This window comes from Ictalurus punctatus, chromosome 27 (assembly GCF_001660625.3).
Source record: "Ictalurus punctatus breed USDA103 chromosome 27, Coco_2.0, whole genome shotgun sequence".
NCBI classification, from domain to species: domain Eukaryota; kingdom Metazoa; phylum Chordata; class Actinopteri; order Siluriformes; family Ictaluridae; genus Ictalurus; species Ictalurus punctatus.
Window position 1 is genome coordinate 189,750 of NC_030442.2, and position 19,873 is coordinate 209,622.

Genomic DNA, 19,873 nt, shown 5'->3' on the forward strand with positions numbered 1-19,873 from the left:
CTTGCCGTGATCTGTGCCCAGAGCCACGTACGCCGATACTACCGGCGCCGTTTCTATCCACTTCTTCAGCAAATTTACGTGGTAGAGTTTTGCCTCTGCTTGCTTACCGGGCTGCTGCAGGCGGTAATTCACGGTGCCCTTTCACTCGAGGACTGTGTACGGGCCTTGCCACCGGGCAAGGAACATGCAGGAGCTACTGGGCACTAGTAGGAGCACCGGATCGCCAGGTTGGAACTCGCGAGGCTACGTGGGACAGTTGTACATCCTATTCTGTTCTTCCTGGGCGGCTCACATGTGCTCCTGAACTATCGGGGTTACCCGGTCAATCTTCTCCTACATCTCCTGCACGTAGTTGATGACCAAACGGAACAAGGACAGTTGTTCCTCCCACACTTCATGAGCCACGTCCAGCAGTCCTCGAGGTCGCCGCCTGAACAGGAGCTCGAAGGGGGTGAAGCCCGTGGACGTGTGGGGACACTCCCAAACAGCAAAGAGCACATAGGGAAGGAGGAGGACCCAGTTTCTTCCTTCCTCGTCTACCACCCGGCATAACATCTGATTTAGCGTCTGGTTGAATCTCTTGACCAGTCCATCAGTTTGCGGGTGGTAGACCGACGTCTTGAGGTGTTTCACCTGCAACAGCCGGCACAGATCGGACATTAGTTTAGACACAAAAGGCGTACCTTTGTCGATCATAATGTCCTTTGGGATCCCCACACGACTGAACAGGAGAATCAGTTCTCTGGCGATGTTGCAAGAGGTGGCTTTGCGTAGTGGTACCACCTCAGGGTACCATGTGGGGTAGTCCAGGATGATGAGTACGTACTTTGGGGAGCAGCCCTACGAGGTCCATCCTTTCAAAGGGGGCGCTTATGATGGGAAGAGGGATCAGGGGCACTGGGCGGGGGTTTCCTGGGGGCAGTACGCTGACACTGAGGGCACCATTGACAGAAGGCCCGGACCTCTGCGTCCATCCCCGGCCAGATGAAGCGGTCCTTCAGTTTTTCCCCGGTGTTTCGGGCCCCCAGGTGGCCCCCAAGCAGATGGGCATGGGCCAGGTGTATCAGCGTTTGGGTTCAAGTCTTGGGGACTACCAGGAGGTCCATGTTTTCCCTTCTGCGCTGGGTCCGGTGGTATAGCAGGCCTCCCCTGACTAAAAAGTAGGAGGGGGTAGCCTGTGTTCTGGGTTTTGGTCGACCCCCTCAATCTGATGCACCTGGGCCCAGCAATGCTTCAGGCGGTCGTCCTCTTTCTGCTCCCGGTCGAAGTTCCCCTGCCAGCTCACCTTTTGAAATACAGATGAGAATGGGTTAGGAGGTTTGTGCAACTTACCTTCGGCCAGGGTGTTCTCCTTGCCCCGGACCATGAAGGCCGGCCAAGCTGGGGCCTCCTTCCTTTGCTGGGCTGGTTTTGGCGGGTCTTGAGTGCAGCGGCCCCCTCTGGCTGGCCCAGAGTCTTCACTCTCCTTCTGTGTCCCCAGACCTGCTTTCATTGGTCTGTTCTCCTCCTGAAGGGTCCTGTACGCGGGGCAGTTTCGGATGACCTCTTTTTCTTCAGAAGCATGCTGGCAGTCGGGCTGATGTGGCGGCCCATTCTGGGCAGGCTATGGGGTCAGTGCCTGTCCCTGCCGAACTCCAAGAGGGGCAGGGCAAGTTCTAGGGCAGTTAGCAGCCCCTTGGGTTCCTGGGTGCGCGTATGGGCTTCCGCGGCTTGGTGCTCTGGGGCGGCAGAGCTTTCAGGAACCAGTCCATGGCCACCTTTTCTGCCAAGTCGGTGGCGGTGCACTGGTCAGGGCGGAGCCACAGTTTGGTGAGGCATAGGAGGGTGTTCATTTGTCCACGGGGCTGGGCCCCCAGCCGGTAGCTCCACCGGTGGAACTCTGCTGCTGCCTGCTGGGAAGTCCAGCCATACCATGCCAGGATCTCCTTCTTTACCTTCCCATAGTCTGCCGTGTGCTCCGGAGAGAGGATGTAGTATGCGGTGCTTGCTTCTCTGGAGAGCAATGGACTGAGGATGAGTGGCCAGGCTTCCATGCCCCAGTCTTCTCGGTGGGTGACCCCTTTGAAGGTCTTGATGTAGGTCTCGATGTCGTCCTCTAGGGTCAGGCGGGGGAGAAGGTGCCTGGTTTCTCGGCCAGGGTCCCGGAACGGCGGGGCTGCTTTCAGGGCCAGCAGATCCCGGACAGCAACTCGCAGGCTTTGGGCAAGCTACTGTGTCGTGGCCGGCTGCTGGAGGCTAGTGTCCATGAGACGCTGTAGCGTGGGGTCCATGTTAACTATGTCCCCATATCTATCCACCCAAACTATTTATTTATTTATTTTACGTGTTGTTTTTCTTTTGTGTGTTTAAGTGGGTGTGTCTGTGCTCAATGCCTGCATCCTCCATCAGTGTAGGGAATTTAGTCAGCGGTGGGCGGAGCACAGACACACAGGAGGCCGTTTTAGTGTTTTCCGTAGTGAAATCTTTATTCCGGACAGTCTGTGAAGGGGGTGTGGGTGCACGTGTGTGTGTGTGTGTGTGTTGAAGTGCGATCGTGCGGTGAGGGTCTCAGCGATCTGCTGTTACAGCCAGGGGTGGAGCCTTCACCCGCATTTGCGTCATATGCACGGGGAGACTTCTCTCTCTCTTACAAGTGGAGTATCGCCTTTTGATACTCTCCCCTTGCCTGCGGAATGGTGGAATTCTTCTGTGTGGTGCTCCAATCACTGGCCGTGTGTGTGTCGGCGGCCCCGCGCCACTGCCACGTGCTCTCCGGCCGTCCAAAACATTGGTGGTGCTGAAGCAGAGCTGTCTCTTCAGCACCACTGCAGCAGTCGTGGGAGGAGTGATCTTTGTTTCCTGTGCGCTGGCCGCCGGCCTGTCGCCACATGAGTCATCCAGGCCCAGATGCAGCAAAACAGGTCCAAACCATGATCCTACCACCACCATGTTTCACAAATGGAATAAGGTTCTTATGCTAGAATACAGTGTTTTCCTTTCTCCAAACATAATGCTTTTAACCAAAAAGTTCTATTTTGGTCTCATCTGTCCACAAAACCTTTTTTAGAATATCTTTCTGGCTAGTCCACATGATCATTAACAAACTGCAGAAGGGTAGCAATGTTCTCTTTGGAGAGCATCGGCTTTCTCCTTGAAGCCCTGCCATGCACACCATTGTTCTTCAGTGTTCTCCTGATGGCAGACTCATGAACATTAACATTAACCAATGTAAGAGAGGCTTTTAGGTACTTAGAAGTTAACCTGGGTTCCTTTGTGATCTTGTGGACTATTACACATCTTGTTCTTGGAGTGATCTTTGTTGGTCTCCACTCCTGGGGAGGGTATGGCAATGGTCTTGGATTTCCTCAGTTTGTACACAATCTGTCTGGCTGTGGATTGGTGGAATCCAAACACTTTAGAGATGGTTTTTTTAAGCTTTTCCAGCCTGATGAGCATCAACAACTCTTTTTCTGGGGTCCTCCGAAATCTCCTTTGTTCATGCCATGATACACTTCCACAGACATACATTTGCAAAAAAAAATGATTCAACCACCATTGCAAATCAGGTTTATTGTCAAAATGTATATTTCCTGTACATTTTGACAATAAATTGATTCAACTTTGACAATAAAACTGATTTGCAATGGAGGTTGAATAGTTTGATTGCAACTGTATGTTGTGACAATCAGACTTTTAAAGATCCCTATTCTTTAAATAAAAAGGGACTCACTCACACCTGAATCTCATCCCTTTGATTGAAAAGATCTGACTCTAATTTCACCTTCAAATTAACTGCTTATCCTAGAGGTTCACATGCTTGTGCTATACACAGATATGTAATATTGGATTATTTCCCTCAATAAGTAAATTATCATTAACTCAAAAAATTCAAACTTTCAAGCACCACTGTACGCACCCCCACACACATACATACACACACACAGCAAAATAAAAAAAAGAAACGTCCCTTTTCAGGAGTCTGCATTTTAAAGATAATTTTGTAAAATCCAAATAAGCTTTACAGATCTTTATTGGAAACGGTTTAAACAATGTTTTTCATGTTTGTTCAATGAACCATAAACAATTATTGCACATGCACCTGTGGAACAGTCCTTAAGACACTAACAGTTTACAGGTGGAAGGTGATTAAGGTCACATTTAAAATAACCTAGGACACTATAGAAACCTTTCTGCTGACACTGAAAAACACCAGAAGAAAGATGTCTAGGGTTCCTGCTCTCCTGCATGAACATTCCATAGACCTGCTGCAGGGAGGCATGAGGACTGCAGATGTGTTCAGAGCAATAAACTGCTATGTCTGTAATGTAAGACGTGTTAGACATGCTACAGGGAGACAGGAAGGACAGCTGATCGTCCTCACAGTGGAAAATTACATGTAACCATGTGTCCCCCAGACGTGATGGAGAACTTTCAGATGCCTTGGTGGAAGAGTGGAGGAACATCTCACAGCAAGAACTGACCACTCTGGTGCAGTCCATGAGGATGAGATGCTCTGTAGTACTTAAAGCAGCTGGAGGCCACCAGATACTGACTGTATCTGATACCCGCCCCATCATTCCATTTCTGTTTCTCAAAATGTCGGTGAAACTTCAGTTTATGTCTCAGTTGTTGAATCTTTTTATATTAATACAAATAATTACACATATTAAGAAATTTGCTGGAAATAAAAGCAGTTGAATGTGAGAGGACGTTTCTATTTTTGCTGTGTGTGTGTTAGTGTGTAATATATATATATATATATATATATAAAATGCGCTAACTGTATTTAAAAGCAATAAATGTTTCAACTATATTCAGAGGACCCCTGCACATTTGAGTCATCAAAATATGATTGAGATTATTATAAATATACTCTGTTTTCATTATGTTATTTGACTATTATACTGTTTTTGTGAAATGAAAGTCTCATTCCAATGGCAATAGTTAGGTGTAATAACAAAATGAAACAAAGTTACCAAATACTACTCTTTTGATAATATTTCCAAAGTTAAAGATTTTGATTATAAAGATATGGTTGAGTAGTTCACAAGGTCGTTTAGTTGTGTATGCAGAAATATCAATAGATATAGACATAGATATATTGCTAGCTTTAACCATAGAAGTGGCCCCTACCCCTTGATCTGCGGACAGCCCATGCTTCACTCGGCTCTACGGATGTGTTGTTTAACTGGACTTGCTTTGAAAGGAAATGGAGTTAACACAATGCATATTAATGAATAACAGTAAGGAGTAATCATACTGAAGCAACCATTTTAAATAGTGTAATGAAATATCTCTTGTTTGCTTGAAGCTAAAAGACTCATTATCATTCCAAAATATCCTTTCAGCAAAGCTGAACAATTTAATTAACTCACTCAAACTCCCCATTTCATAGTGGGGAAAATAAGTATCCATGGTACTCCCACTAGAAAACATGTTATGAAATGAGTTAATGGGTCTTATTGTGAATTCTGCATAGACCCATGGGGATTCCAAAAACTCTCTTATGCTGGGGGACTCCCATGGATTACAAAAGACATCCTCATGAAAGCCCATAAAACTCAGTGGATGCCATGGAAGTTCAGTAAGCCCCTCATGATCACCTTTCACAAGAATGTAGGTATACTGACACTTCACTAGTTTTTAGTATGTTTTTGAAAGTACCACAAGCAAGATGTAAGTGCATTTTATTATACAATAAAATAAAATCTGCCAGTTTGTCAGATCTGCTGTGAACCTATTTTATAATTACACTCTTCCTGTTATCTGAAACTGTTGGTCTTTGCATTTTATTATTTTTTTTTCCTGTATTTTAATTTGTAGGACACCAGGTAGTGTTTTATTTGAAACAGCATATACTTCTGTCATGTTAAACCTTAATATCCTGGTCAAAAATATTCCAAAGAGGCAGCATGGTTTGGTATATTTTACCCCAACAGTCCATCTACAACCCCAATTTCAAAAAAGTTGGGACAGTATGGAAAATTCTAATAAAAACAAAGAGGAATGACTTTAATTTGTACTTTGACTTGTATTTTTTTTAAATGTATAAAGACAAGGTATTTGATGTTTTAAATAATCAACTGCATAGTTTTTTGAAGATAAGCGTTTACTTTTAAATTGATGCATGCAACATGTTCCAAAAAAGTTGGGACAGGAGCTAATTAGGACTAATAGGGATGTGAAACAGGTGAAGCAATCATCTAATCATAGTACATAAGGCCTGGTCCTTCAAGAGCGAGGATGGGTCGACACTCGCCAATTTGTCAACAGATGTGTCCGTGAATAATCCAACACTTTGAGAACAACATTCCCCAAAGACAAATCGGTAGGACTTTGTGCATTTCACCTTCTACAGTGCAGAATTTAATTAAAAGTGTCAAGGAATCTGCTCAAATCACGTTGCGTAAAGGGCAAGGCTGAAAACTACTTCTGAATGTGTGTGATCTCAGATCCCTGATCTCTGATGTCACTGTCTTAAAAACCGTCAGGAGTCTGTAATAGATATCCTGACATGAGCTCAGGAATACTTTGGTAAACTCTTACATTCAACACCATTCACCGCTGCATCCACAGATGCAAGTTAAGGCTTTACTATGCAAAGCAGAAGCCATACATCTGTGAGGGCAGCATTAATGCAGAAAGATATGTAGACATTTTGGAGCAGCACATACTGCCATCCAGAGCAGGACAACGTCAAAACACATTCTGCCCGGATTACAAGCGCGTGGTTGTGTAAGCAGAGTGTGTGGGTGCGAGCGTGGCCTGCTGCAGTCCTGACCTTTCTCCAATTGAGAACGTGTGGTGCATTCATTATGAAGTACAAAATAAGGCAACAAAAGAACTGTACAGTTGCTCAGCTGAAGAAATGCATAATGGATGAATGGGGAAAATTCCGCTTGCTAAACTTGCTAAACCAACTGATGTCTTCACTCAGCATCCAAATGCTTAATAAGTGCTATTAAAAGAAAAGGTGATGTTACACAGCGGTAAACTGATTTTAAATGAGTGTATATTTTCAAAATTAAATTAAATTCACAAAGTAGAACATCAAATAATGTGCTAATAATGTGTTTTCAATATAGTACCGTGTGAATTGAATTTTTAAACAACTCTTTTAGTTTGTTTGTTTTTTTATTTTCCATACTGTCCCAACATTTTCGGACTTGGGGTTGTATATAAAATAAAGAATATTCATCAAAAGGTTTTCCAAAAACATAATAGTATGGGAACAGTTCTAAAATGGCAAAACCCTCATCAGCAAGAAAATATAAAGTATCCTAAACCAAACTAACAATAATTATTGTGGTCTTTATAAAAAATCAAAACAGACCAAATGAAAAAAAGGTTTTGATCTAATGATATACACACGCAATAACATACAAGGAGAGCTTTTAGTCCTTGTGTTCTGTTCAAGTCAGCCTGTTGACTAGGTGGCTAGGTAGCTCACAATGATTTGTACATTCCTGTTAAAGGTGCATCCAGTGAAATTGGCTCCCTTCTTCCTTTTCATCTTCATCTGACGAGTTTTCATATTTTAAGTCAGAAGCAATTGTCATGAAAAGTGTATCTTTTATCATGTCCAGTAATTATGTTGCTAACTTTACTATAGTAATGGTTTCATGGGAGTGTTGCAAGAATTGGATTTTTATGTTTCGAGCACAGACAATCAATGAAGCAAACAGTGAAGCATCACAGTGTAGTTATAATTATATAAGCACTCTTGGAACACCACTCATCCAATCAAATTAGTGGACTAGATCTAACGGTTGTATAAACATATCTCTCAATTTTAAAGGCATCTGGCATACAAAATGGTCCACTAAAACTTCAACAAAAAAAAAATAGTTGAGCATGCTTGTTTTCTCCCCTTGCTGAGTACAAATAGCAAAACTGTCACTTTGTGACTCACAACATGTGAAGGGTCACAAAAAATGTGGGGAGCAGAAAAGACCAGAAGACTTGCCTGTTTAGCTCCCTGGAATGGAAAGTAAGTGCCTTCACAAAGTTGGAATGAGGTTATCTCACAATGAACCAACTTCATTAAAGAGCTCTTATGCATATTCAAAGAAACTGAAGCTGTGACCTGGTTTACCAAGTGCTAGATGGTGTTAAAACCAGAAAGAGGTGGTTTTTGAAAGGTGAAAAAGCACTGCACAACATTTAGTTCAATATAAAAGAGCTCACATGCTAGTTGGTAAAGTATATCATGATATGCAAAATGTAGGTTGTATTCCTAAAACCCGACAGAGTTGCTTCTGGTCCTTAATAAGATAGTGCTCATTTTCACAATTGCAATAGATAGTTAGCCATTAGCTGGCTCAGGACATATTACAAACCCTGTGCTATAAGGCACTTAAACCATAATAGTTTCATAATCAATGATGGCTGCTCATAATACCTAATGTGATGGCTAAAAGAATTCTACTATCTACTGTTACCTCTGCATTACTCTTATGAAACCATTATGGTTGGGTCTTCACATCTCATCATAGGCAAAAATCTAAAATCATCCATACACACACTGAAAGACAGGTAGCAAAATTCATGATTGGCATTTTTTAAGCCAAGTGTCTTTTAGCTCCAATGAACACAAAATCACTATTTGACACAACTCTCAACAATAGACTGTGTATACAGTCCCCTCTGAAACTATTGGAATGGCCAATTCATGTGTTCGTTCTGTCCACCAAAGACGGATATGAGATGAGAGTTTAGGATTTCAGCTTTTATTTCCTTGTATTTACATCAAGATGTGTTAAACAACATAAAACATAGAACCTTTTGTGTCAGACAACCCAATTTTTAGGGGAGCAAAAGTATAGGAACAGATAAGCCTTGAAGTAAATCAAAGTAAATGACACTTAATATTTGGTTGCATATCCCTTGTTTACAATAACTGCATCAAGGCTGTGACTCACTGACATCACCGTATTGTTCGTTTTCTTCTTCTGTGACGTCTTTCCAGGCCTTAACTGCAGCCTCTTTCAGTTCTTGTTTGTTTTGAGGGGTTTCTGCTGTCAGTGTCCTCTTCAGCAGGTAAACTGCTTGGTCAGTTGAGTTAAGGTCCGGGGTGGACAGTCTAAAACCTTCCACTTATTCCCCCTGATAAAGTCCATTGTTGAGTTTTGGTCATTGTCTTGCTGCGTGGTAAAGTTCCTCCGGATTAATTTGATTGTATTTCTTTGTAGATTGGCAGACAAAATGTTCCTGTAAATTTCTGAATTATTCTGCTGCTACCATCATGAGTTTCATCATAAATAAAGAATAATGAGCCTGTTCCAGAAGCAGCCATGCAAGTTCAAGCCATGCCACTACCTCCACGGATGAGCTTGTTTGTTTTGGATCATGAGCAAATCCTTTCTTTCTCCATATTTCGGCCTTTCCATCACTTTGGTAGAGGTTCATCTTGGTTCCAGAACTTTTGTAGCTCATCTCTGTATTTCTTTTCAAATTCCATCTTGTTTTCCAATTCTTTTTGCGATGAGTGGTTTGCATCTTGTGGTATGGCCTTTATATTTATGTTCTCTATGTCTTATTTGAACAGTGGATTGTGATACCTTCACCCCTGCCCTGTGGAGGTTGTTGGTGATGTCACTGTCGTATTTATTTTTCTTCACTGATCTGAAAATGTTTCTGTCATCAGCTGATGTTGTTGTTTTCCTTGGCTGGCCCATTCTGTGTCTGTGGTTCAGTACACCAGTGGTTTCTTTCTTTTTCAGGACATTCCAAATGGTTGTATTGGCAATGCCCACATTTTCAGTCAATATTTTTGCTTGCCTGCAAATTGGGTGGTACAAAATGTTTTATGTTCTATGTTGTTTAACACATCTACATATGAATACCAGAAAATAAAAGCTCTCCTCTCATATTTATCTTTTGATATCAAACCCAATTATCTTCAGTTTACAGGAAAAACAATTGAACTGGCCTTGCCATCAAGTTGTAGATTCCAAGGGGACTTTATATACAGTCTGGGCTGAAAACAATCCAGCCCCAGCCTCTACTTCATACTATTCTTTGTATTTGTACTTATGACCATTGTTGCTGCTATGGTCTTGGTTCCAAGAAAGTAATAAAAAAATATTCAGTTTAAGCCATTTATTATTTTATGTATTTTTCCTCTCCCTAGACCAGTTCATAATAGTAATGAATAATAATAAAAAAACCTAGTCATACTAATCAAAAATACAGCAAAAGTTTTATTCTTGAAATTATCAGACAGATTATAGGGATTATCCGGTAGGGAATTTGTCTCCCTTCCAAATACAGCTCAGATAAAAACCCTTATTAACCGCGCTTGTGAATAAAATACTTCATCATACAAATCACAGCTACACCAGGATTATGAAACTGTGATTCCTCATAGTTTTTCACTAGGGGAAATACCCCATCCTAATATGTTCCCCCTACCAACTACACCTCAGAAAAGCCCCAGTGGATGAAATACACCAGATATTGTTTATTGGTATAATTTGACAGGATTTAACTATGTGAAACACTTTGACAGGTGAAATATACAGTGCTTATATATATATATATATATATATATATATATATATATATATATATATATATATATATATATATATATATATATATATTTTCACCAGACATCAGTATTAACTCAAGAAATCCACACATATAAAGAATTCTCATTTAAGTCCATACATTTAGTTGTGTCTAATAAAGTGGAATGACATGGGAAAAAAGTATTGAACACACTAAGAAAAATCAGTTCTCTAAGTCAAGGAACCAGCTGAAATCTGTAAGTACTATATCTGTAATATAATCTGTAAGTACTATACCCCTATCAGTGTAAATGAATAGCAGCTGGGTTAGTAAATTGATAGCAAAGAGCTCTTCCAAGACCTTCACAACCTTATTGTTGTGAAACATATTGATGGAATCGGATACAGACGTATTTCAAAACCTTCTGAATCCTCCAGTAAGCACCATTGGGGCCATTATCTACAAGTGCAAGCAACATCACTCCGTCATCAACTGGCCGCGCACAGGAGCTCCTCACAAGATTTCTGACCAGGGAGTCAGAAGAATAGTCAGAAGTGTAGCCCAAGAGCCAAGGACTACTCAGAAAGAGCTCCAGAAACACTTGGAGGCAGCAGGTACCATCGTCACAGAGAAAACAATAGGCAATGCACTCCACTGCTCACGCTCACCCACAAGACTCCATTACTAAAGAAAAGGCATGTCGAAGTTCGTTTAAAGTTTGCTACAACTCATTTGGACAAGTCTATGAAATACTGGGAGAGAGTAGTCTGGTCAGACGAGAGCAGAATTGAACTTTTTGGCTGTCGTACTACACACCATGTTTGGAGTAGAAATGGCACTGCACATCACCCTAAAAACACTACACAAACAGTGAAGTTTGGAGGTGGAAGCATCATGGTTTGGAGCTGTTTTTCATCACATGGTACTGGCAGACTTCATATAATTGAAGGAACGATGAATGGAGCCCTTTACGGGGAGATTCTTGAGAAGAATCTGCTGCCATCCACCAGGATGATGAGGATGAGACGTGGGTGGACTTCTAGCAGGACAACGATCCAAACATACAGCAAAGCAAACTCTCAATTGGTTTCAGAGAAAAAAAATCAAGGTGTTAGAATGTCCCAGTCAATCACCAGACTCAAATCCAACTGAACAAGATTTAAAGACAATATGTTTAGAAGAACGGACCAAAATCACACCTGAATACTGCAAAACCATAATTTCTTCATACAGGAAATGTCTTGAATCGTCATTACAAACAAACGCTTCTCCACTAAGTATTAAATACATTTCAGTTAGTATGTTCAATACTTTTTTTCCTGTGTCATTATTCTTTATTACACATAACTTTATTTCTGGACTTTAATGTTGTGAATTCTTTATATTTCCAGATTTCTTGAGTTAATACTGATTTCTGGTGAAAATTTCATGTGAATAACCTCATTGGAAATATACTTACTAAAAAAAAATGTTGAAGCATTCAATACTCATATCCCCCACTGTATGTGTCATCAGTGCTCAAGTAATTCAAATAGTACATCTCTGGTCTGAAGCAAAATCTGCCTGTTCAACATAAATTAGTTTATGTAAGTCGCTTTGAAGCTAAGCAGTTTGTGCTTATCTATTCTGTTTGCCTCTTTTTGTAGGCTACATCACAAACTGATATCTGGTTTCAGTAATTTCATGTAGGCTTAGTCGAGACTGGGACTACAAAAGGATAGAGTCTGACAACATGTTATGAAGGAGGCCAGTGTCCTCCTCCTCCTCGAGAGAGAGAGAGAGAGAGAGAGAGAGAGAGAGAGAGAGAGAGAGAGAATAACGGCTCCGCCTTTACTGACCTCTGAGACACCTGAAACCAGACTGTTGCATCTAGACAATGGAGCTTGACAACGGTGATCTAACTGCTGAGAGCAAAAAGCTCTAGAGTACAAAAATCTATCCTAAAGTTTGTGGGAGGCGGGGGCAACATCACTGGACCCTCACACACTTTTTGGGGGGTGTCAGTCTTAGTTTTGTCCTTCTGGGGGAACCCTTAAAGTTTGTGTGGTACACAGGGAATTTCCCTGTCTGAGAGGGCTCCAATTATAACCCAATAAGTGCTCATGAGAAATACTTTGTTAAGCAGTGTAACAGGTAACACCGATATTCAGCTTATTCATTCCTTTTTAAAACGTCATCTCTATATTAAGAGTGTTACAGTTTTTTTTTTTATTTAACATGGGGACATTATATTTAATTAGCTTTTATAATAGGGTAATTTTACTTAAATATATGCAACAATATAATTGTGTGCCAAAGTTATTTTTCCATCCTTTAGTGATATGCATTTAACCTTATGTGACTGCATTTAGCCCAGGTGTGCAGACCCGGCATGTCGGAGCGCACTGAGTGCAATGCTTCACCGCCTCTGCATAGCTCTCCTACCTGTTCGGCTTGGGAACGGGTCTCCCATTTCGCCAGCATTATCCCGCTGCTCCCGCTGTTCTCACACACACACACACACACACACACACACACACACACACACACAGAGAGAACGAGAACGAGAGAACAAGGCACGGTTTGTTTCTTACAGGTAATCAGCACTTCGGCCTTATAAATATATAGCTTAGCCTACTGTCTATACATTCAAGATCACCCAAAAAACAAACTAGGGCAAATTTGGCAAATTATTGTCTCACAGCATCAGAAGATGCCAAATGGTCTATTATACACTTACTAAGTATGGTTACTATATTAAACAGTACACTAACAGCGAAGATAAAACTTACTTTTCAAGATCATTCTGGTGAGTTAAATTCACTCTTTCAACAGCCCACAAAATACTCACTGAAAAGAGATTGCGACATTAGTGTATATAGTTTATATTTAAAGTCTGTTTTTATGTGAAATATGGCATGATTAACTGCATCATCTCCATAGACAGGCACACTGTCAATTCCAATCGTATGCTCCATTCTATGTTTAGCATTATTTAGCACCAGTCTAGAGAAACTTTAAAAGTACAATAGATTACCAATAGATTAATTCTTACCTTTATGTATCAGACAAACACAGACCAGTAAAAAGTAAAACAATCCTTTCTTGATTAGGTTTGAATTAGGATCCATTCGTGACTCATATATACCACTTTAAGTGGAATCAAATTCTCCCCTTTCGGTCTCCAACTGATTCTTCAGGACTACCGACACATTTTGTCAAATTTGGCAGAGTTCTGCTCACGCCTGCCTCTGTTCCTCCTTCTGTTTCCGGTAGGTTCCCAGCTGCTCACCTGGAGGCTCGAGCCTCCCGCTCATTAGAATAATGTATTCAGTCCAACAGAGATTCTTATCTTTACATGCCTTGCATGAATATCTAGGTCAGCAACCAAGTCTAATCTAAACCCAGACATAAGTAATTGCTAAATTGGGCTATAAAAGGTAAATACATGAATTGGGCAATTCAACATTAGAACCCAGTATTTATTTAGATCACATTAAGGTGGACCATCTGCTGTCATATGAGCACATTACTGTGAAATTGATTTTTTTTTTTTTCCTAAATGAAACTGAATTGTGGAATAGTGTGTGACTGAATGGATAATGGTTAAAAACAAAGGCACCATTTTAAGACTACTTGTCACTACTAGTAAGTAATTGTGCTTCCTCTAGGGTTGCCACTTGTCCCGGTTTTCCCGGGATTGTTCTCTTTTTTGAGTGACAGTCCCAGAAAATTGACATTCTTCCCGGGACACGAATTGTCCCTTTTTTTTGTGAAAATCTACTTCTAAATTTGAATTTCATAGTTTCAAATAAAATCTCATTTGCTTTCCTTCTACTGCTATTCTGTATTCTTCCTGGTTATCTTTATACATCCAAACTTGTGTCCATAAATGGGTAAAACACAGCGAATATTGGCCATGTGTATACTTTTATTTGATTGGTAGCAGAAATATGAAAGCTTACATAATGTCACTGTGCTACAGTCTGCAGTGAGAAGTCCCACTGTGTAAGTTCAGTTGATACAGTGGGGGGAAATAAGTTAATTTTTTCAGTAAATATATTTCCAATGAGGTTATTCACATGAAATTTTCATCAGACATCAGTATTAACTCAAGAAATCTGGAAATATAAAGAATTCACAACATTAAAGTCCATACATAAAGTTATGTGTAATAAAGTGGAATGACACGGGAAAAAAGTATTGAACACGCTAAGAAAAAGCAGTTCTCCAAGGCAAGGTAAGGCAAGGAATCAGCTGAAATCCGTAAGTAGTTATACCCCCTATCTGTGCAAATTAATATCAGCTGGGTTAGTAAATTGATGGTCTATAAAAAGGCTTTTCGTTACCAAGGTGTCACACAAGAAACATCTCATGATGGGTAAAAGCAAAGAGCTCTCCCAATACCTTCACAACCTTACTGTTGTGAAACAGATTGATGGAATCGGATACAGACGTATTTCAAAACCTTCTGAATCTTCCAGTAAGCACCATTTTGGGGCCATTATCCACAAGTGCAAGCAACATCACTCCGTCATCAACCGGCCACGCACAGGAGCTCCTCACAAGATTTCTGACCAGGGAGTCAGAAGAATAGTCAGAAGAGTAGCCCAAGAGCCAAGGACCACTCGGAAAGAGCTCCAGAAACACTTGGAGGCAGCAGTTACCATCGTCACAGAGAAAACAATAGACAATGCACTCCACTGCTCACGCTCACCCGCAATACTCCATTACTAAAGAAAAGGCATGTCGAAGCTCGTTTAAAGTTTGCTACAACTCATTTGGACAAGCCTATGAAATACTCGGAGAGAGTAGTCTGGTCAGACGAGAGCAAAATTGAACTTTTTGACTGTGATATTACACACCATGTTTAGAGAAGACATGGCACTGCACATCACCCTAAAAACACTACACCAACAGTGGAGTTTGGAGGTGGAAGCATCATGGTGTGGGGCTGTTTGTGCGCTTTACCGGGAGATTCTTGAGAAGAATCTGCTGCCATCCACCAGGATGATGATGAGACGTGGGTGGACTTCCAGCAGGACAACGATCCAAAACATACAGCTAAGGAAACTCTCAATAGACCCTTTTCACATGACTTCTATGGAAGTATAATAGTACTAAATGTCCTCAAGGCAAAATGGCATGTTGAATTACATAAATTAATAAAAAATATATCACAGTGACAATACTTGAATTTTTCTGTCCAGCAATTTGACACAAATTTAAATTTATTATTATTTTTTTAAATAATAATAAAAAAAAACCCAAGCAATAACAATGCTTGAATTAGTTTCCTCTGCAATTCATTGGGCTTGTATATTTTGATTGAAAACAAAATTCCAGCATTCAAAATTCATTCGGTCAAAATTTTGGCATAAAGTTGGCTTGATGTTGGACGTTCAGTATTCGCACATGTGCGCAAATTAAGGGACCGTCTTTCTATTATATTCAAATATAGGTAAGAGAGGCAATAGAGAGTCCTACACCTGTTAGCATAGTATATTTGCAAATATGGTTTTACCCAAAAAAAAAAAAAAATTTGTCCTAGTGTCCTGCTTTTTCACAAATCAAGGTGGCAACCCTAGCTCCCTCTTCGAAATAACGCTTTACCTTCCAACAAATATTATTTAAATCTTTTAACCTTAACTGACATTATTATTAAGTCCATATTCTATTAGTCTGACAGTATGCTCTCTATATCCACAGTTCTAAAGCACTGCAGATGCTACAGCTGCTGGGATTAGATAGGACGTAAACAAATTAGTGTCTATAGTTAAAGCAAATATGGCTTTCTAATCAGTTATTTTAGGGAATATCAAGAGAGGTGTTATAGAGCTGCCTAACTAGCAAGTTAGTATTTCATAGAATAAAAATTCCTCACATTTGCTGTGAAAGCAGACAAATATGACATTCAAAACCGTTTCTAATTACATAGTTGTCTTTTACAACATTTAAAGTTGTTAATGATGAATTATGTTTTTGTGATCAAGTGTTGTTCTGTGACATAGCTTGCAAACATTTCATGAATGAATCAGTGTTTTGTACAAATCTTTTTGGTAAACGAAATCAAAAAAAGATTCAAGTCACGGATGAATTGTAATTCCCACCACAAGTTGTCATGGTGCCACACACAGACAGTGGTATTGCTGTGATGTTTTGCAGTTACTACTGTTTGAATCTCCAATATCCAGAAGAGTCTGCATGCACCCTCGATTTTATTCAATGGTATTTTAACTCATTTCAATGTTCCATGTAAGATTAAGTGAATGTTAAGCCTAAAACCTACTTGGTGTTAAAACCAAAGTTTTAACACCAAAATTTAACCAAAATAACCAAAATTTTAGTTTTTCTGTGATAACTGGTTATTTTTGGTTATTGGAATTTGTTTACTATTAGCTATTTGGTCTGAATCTTATCTTGGTTACTCAAGCGACATCTGAAATTGTGTACTTTCACAATATGTACTTCCTTGGCTGAAGAACATACTTTTTTTGACTGGTCAAAAAGTATGTGCTTTAAGGCAGGGGTTCCCAAACTTTTCTAGGGCAAGTCCCCCCAAATGGCATTAACATTTGACCTAGGGCCCCCCTTTTGCAAGATATCTTTAAAACACCTTAAAAATACAGACTTCTGAATATATATCCCTTTTTTATTTAATAATTACATCTTACATCTTTACACTACATTAGGAATTGATTGTGTGTGTGCGTGGGGTTGTATGAGAGTGAGAAAGAGAAAATCTTGTATTTATTTATTTTTCACACCAAATTGTTGAGGCCCCCCGGGCGCCCCCTGGCGGCACCCACTTTGAAAACCACTGTTTGAAAGGTATGCAGGCATGGAGAATGGACACATTCCCAGACAGACTACATCGACTATATTGGCATTGTCCTCAGAAATTATCTTTGTTGGTAGCTGACGCGTATGGTCATCCACACGTGCAAAGAATCCTACCCATGTGAACTATGACCGCTACTGACAACAAACCCAAAATAAATTTCAAGAGACAGTTCGTCACATACTCAAATCACGCACATCATATATATATATATATATATAATATGTATATATACATATATATATATATATATATATATATATACATATAATATATATATATATATATATATATATATATATATATATATTATATGTATATATACATATATATATATATATATATATATGTATATATACATATTATATATATATATATATATATATATATATATATATATATATATATATATATATATATATAATATGTATATATATATATATATAATATGTATATATATATATGTATATATATAATATGTATATATATATATATGTATATATATAATATGTATATATATATATACATATATATATATATATGTATATATACATATTATATATATATATATATATAAATATATATATATATATATATACATATTATATATATATATATATATATATATATATATATATAATATGTATATATATATATATATATATATATATATATATGTGTATGTGTATATTCAGTCTGGGGGGTGTCATGTTGAAGCTATTGAAGAACAAATTTACAAAGAACAAACTCATTACCCCCCCCAGGTGGTTGTTTTGGCTTGAAGCTGGCGAGCTGCTTCATGCCATCCCACACCTCCTTGCATTGTTCTGCTAAAACCTGCCCTCCAACTTTCTTATGTAGGCTTCTTTGTTCTCCATCAGTCTCACATTCAACTCCATCTGCACCCTCCTCATCTGTTCCTTGTCCTTCTGTCTGAAAGCCTGTTTCTTTTTGTTCAGTAGTTCCTCCAGGTCCTTGGTGATCCAGGGTTTGTTACTAGGAAAACAACATACCCTCCTGACAGGAACTATAGTGTCCATGCAGAAATTGATGTAGTCCATCATGTTGTCAATGTCTTCCACAGCTAGTTCACACAACACTTGCTAGTCTGTGGTCTAAAAAAAAAAAGACTTCCATAGCCTCCTATGCCTCTTTTGACCATCTCCTTATGTTCTTCTTTGTCACAGTATGCCTTAGGACAACAGGCTGCTAGGTGGGTGTCAGTAAAAGCAGGTTGTGGTCATACCTTCACAATGGGGGCAGAGCAGATGAAGTATGCACACTTCACATTTGTGTACAGGAGATCCAGTGTTTTGTTCTTTCTGGTAACACAGTTGACAAACTGGTGGAACTTTGGCAAAGTGGTAGAGAATGGCATGATTAAAATCCTCAGAGATGACAATGAAAGAGTTCAGATGCCTAGTTTGGGGTCTCACAATACACAAGAGTATGACATCACATACAGATTCTGCAGCAGCTGCTTGTGGGATGCAAACATATGGGGACCTTGAATTCCCTTAGCCAATAATATGGATGTTAATATACAGTGTGACTCCTCGACCTTTCTTCTTACCACTCATTCTAGCATCTCTGTCCACCCTGAAAAGCCACTCTGAAAGTCAGGAATGGAAGCATTTGAGTTTGGAATATTCTTGTGCAGTCATGTCTCAATGAAACAAAGCACACTGCACTCCACTCACCATCTTGAATCTATCACAATTATATAGCCTTATGTGCATGTCAGTGCCTTAAACACCACCATTTATACTGAGAGTTAATAATTCTTCACCACACCGACAGGGGTTTCAGATCCAGCAAGGTTATTTGCTAGAGATATTTGAGGAGTATATGGCATGGTTGTATTATTTGGCATGCATTGTGAATAGTGACATGGAGCTGGTAAGGAAATTGCTTATATTAATGAAGTTATTCATTAATTTGGCAATATTTAAGAACATATCAAAAAGATTTTAAGCCTAGTTCACACTGCACTGACAGACGTCGGCTGTTATGGCCCATACTAGGTTAGGCCGCATAGAGTAACCAACTGGCGATTCACTGGAATTGACCTTTAAAATGAGGGAGCCAGGAACAACACCACAAACAGGTTTGTACACAAAGGTTGTGGTATATTGTAAAACACAAATATATATACATATAACTACAGAGAACCAACACCAGTCGTAACTTCAGAGTGGGCCAGGGCCAAAATAATAAACAAAAAATTCCTTGTTAGGTAGCTATCTTACCTAAAATGAAAATGACAGAAAATACAAGTACTCGTCCCTAACTACCGAAGACAAAAACCAAGACAAAAGCACCCCTCTCCCAAAAGAAATGGCAGCCACACCCCTACTGCCAGTAGACCAAGTGAAACATATATACAATGGTGAACAGAATACACATAGATACAGGAGCAAACAAACTCACAGTCAGAACCAGGCAAGAGTCAAAACCAGCACAGCGGTAAGAACAGAGAATATTTATAGCCACAAGGGCAAGCAACACATACCAAACACAATCTCCTAACACCAGATCTCACATAACCAAGTCACCACACCT

At 39.7% G+C, this 19,873-nt stretch overlaps 1 long non-coding RNA gene across 1 annotated transcript; it reads right to left on the bottom strand.

Moving 5' to 3' along the window:
* Nucleotides 1–5,030: 5,030 nt before the first annotated feature.
* LOC128629281 (uncharacterized) lies at nt 5,031–14,202 on the bottom strand. The gene is made up of 4 exons (XR_008393628.1): nt 13,526–14,202; nt 13,263–13,320; nt 12,916–12,970; nt 5,031–5,176 (listed from the first exon to the last, which is right to left on the bottom strand). It is a non-coding gene; the product is annotated as an uncharacterized LOC128629281 (long non-coding RNA).
* Nucleotides 14,203–19,873: the final 5,671 nt, after the last annotated feature.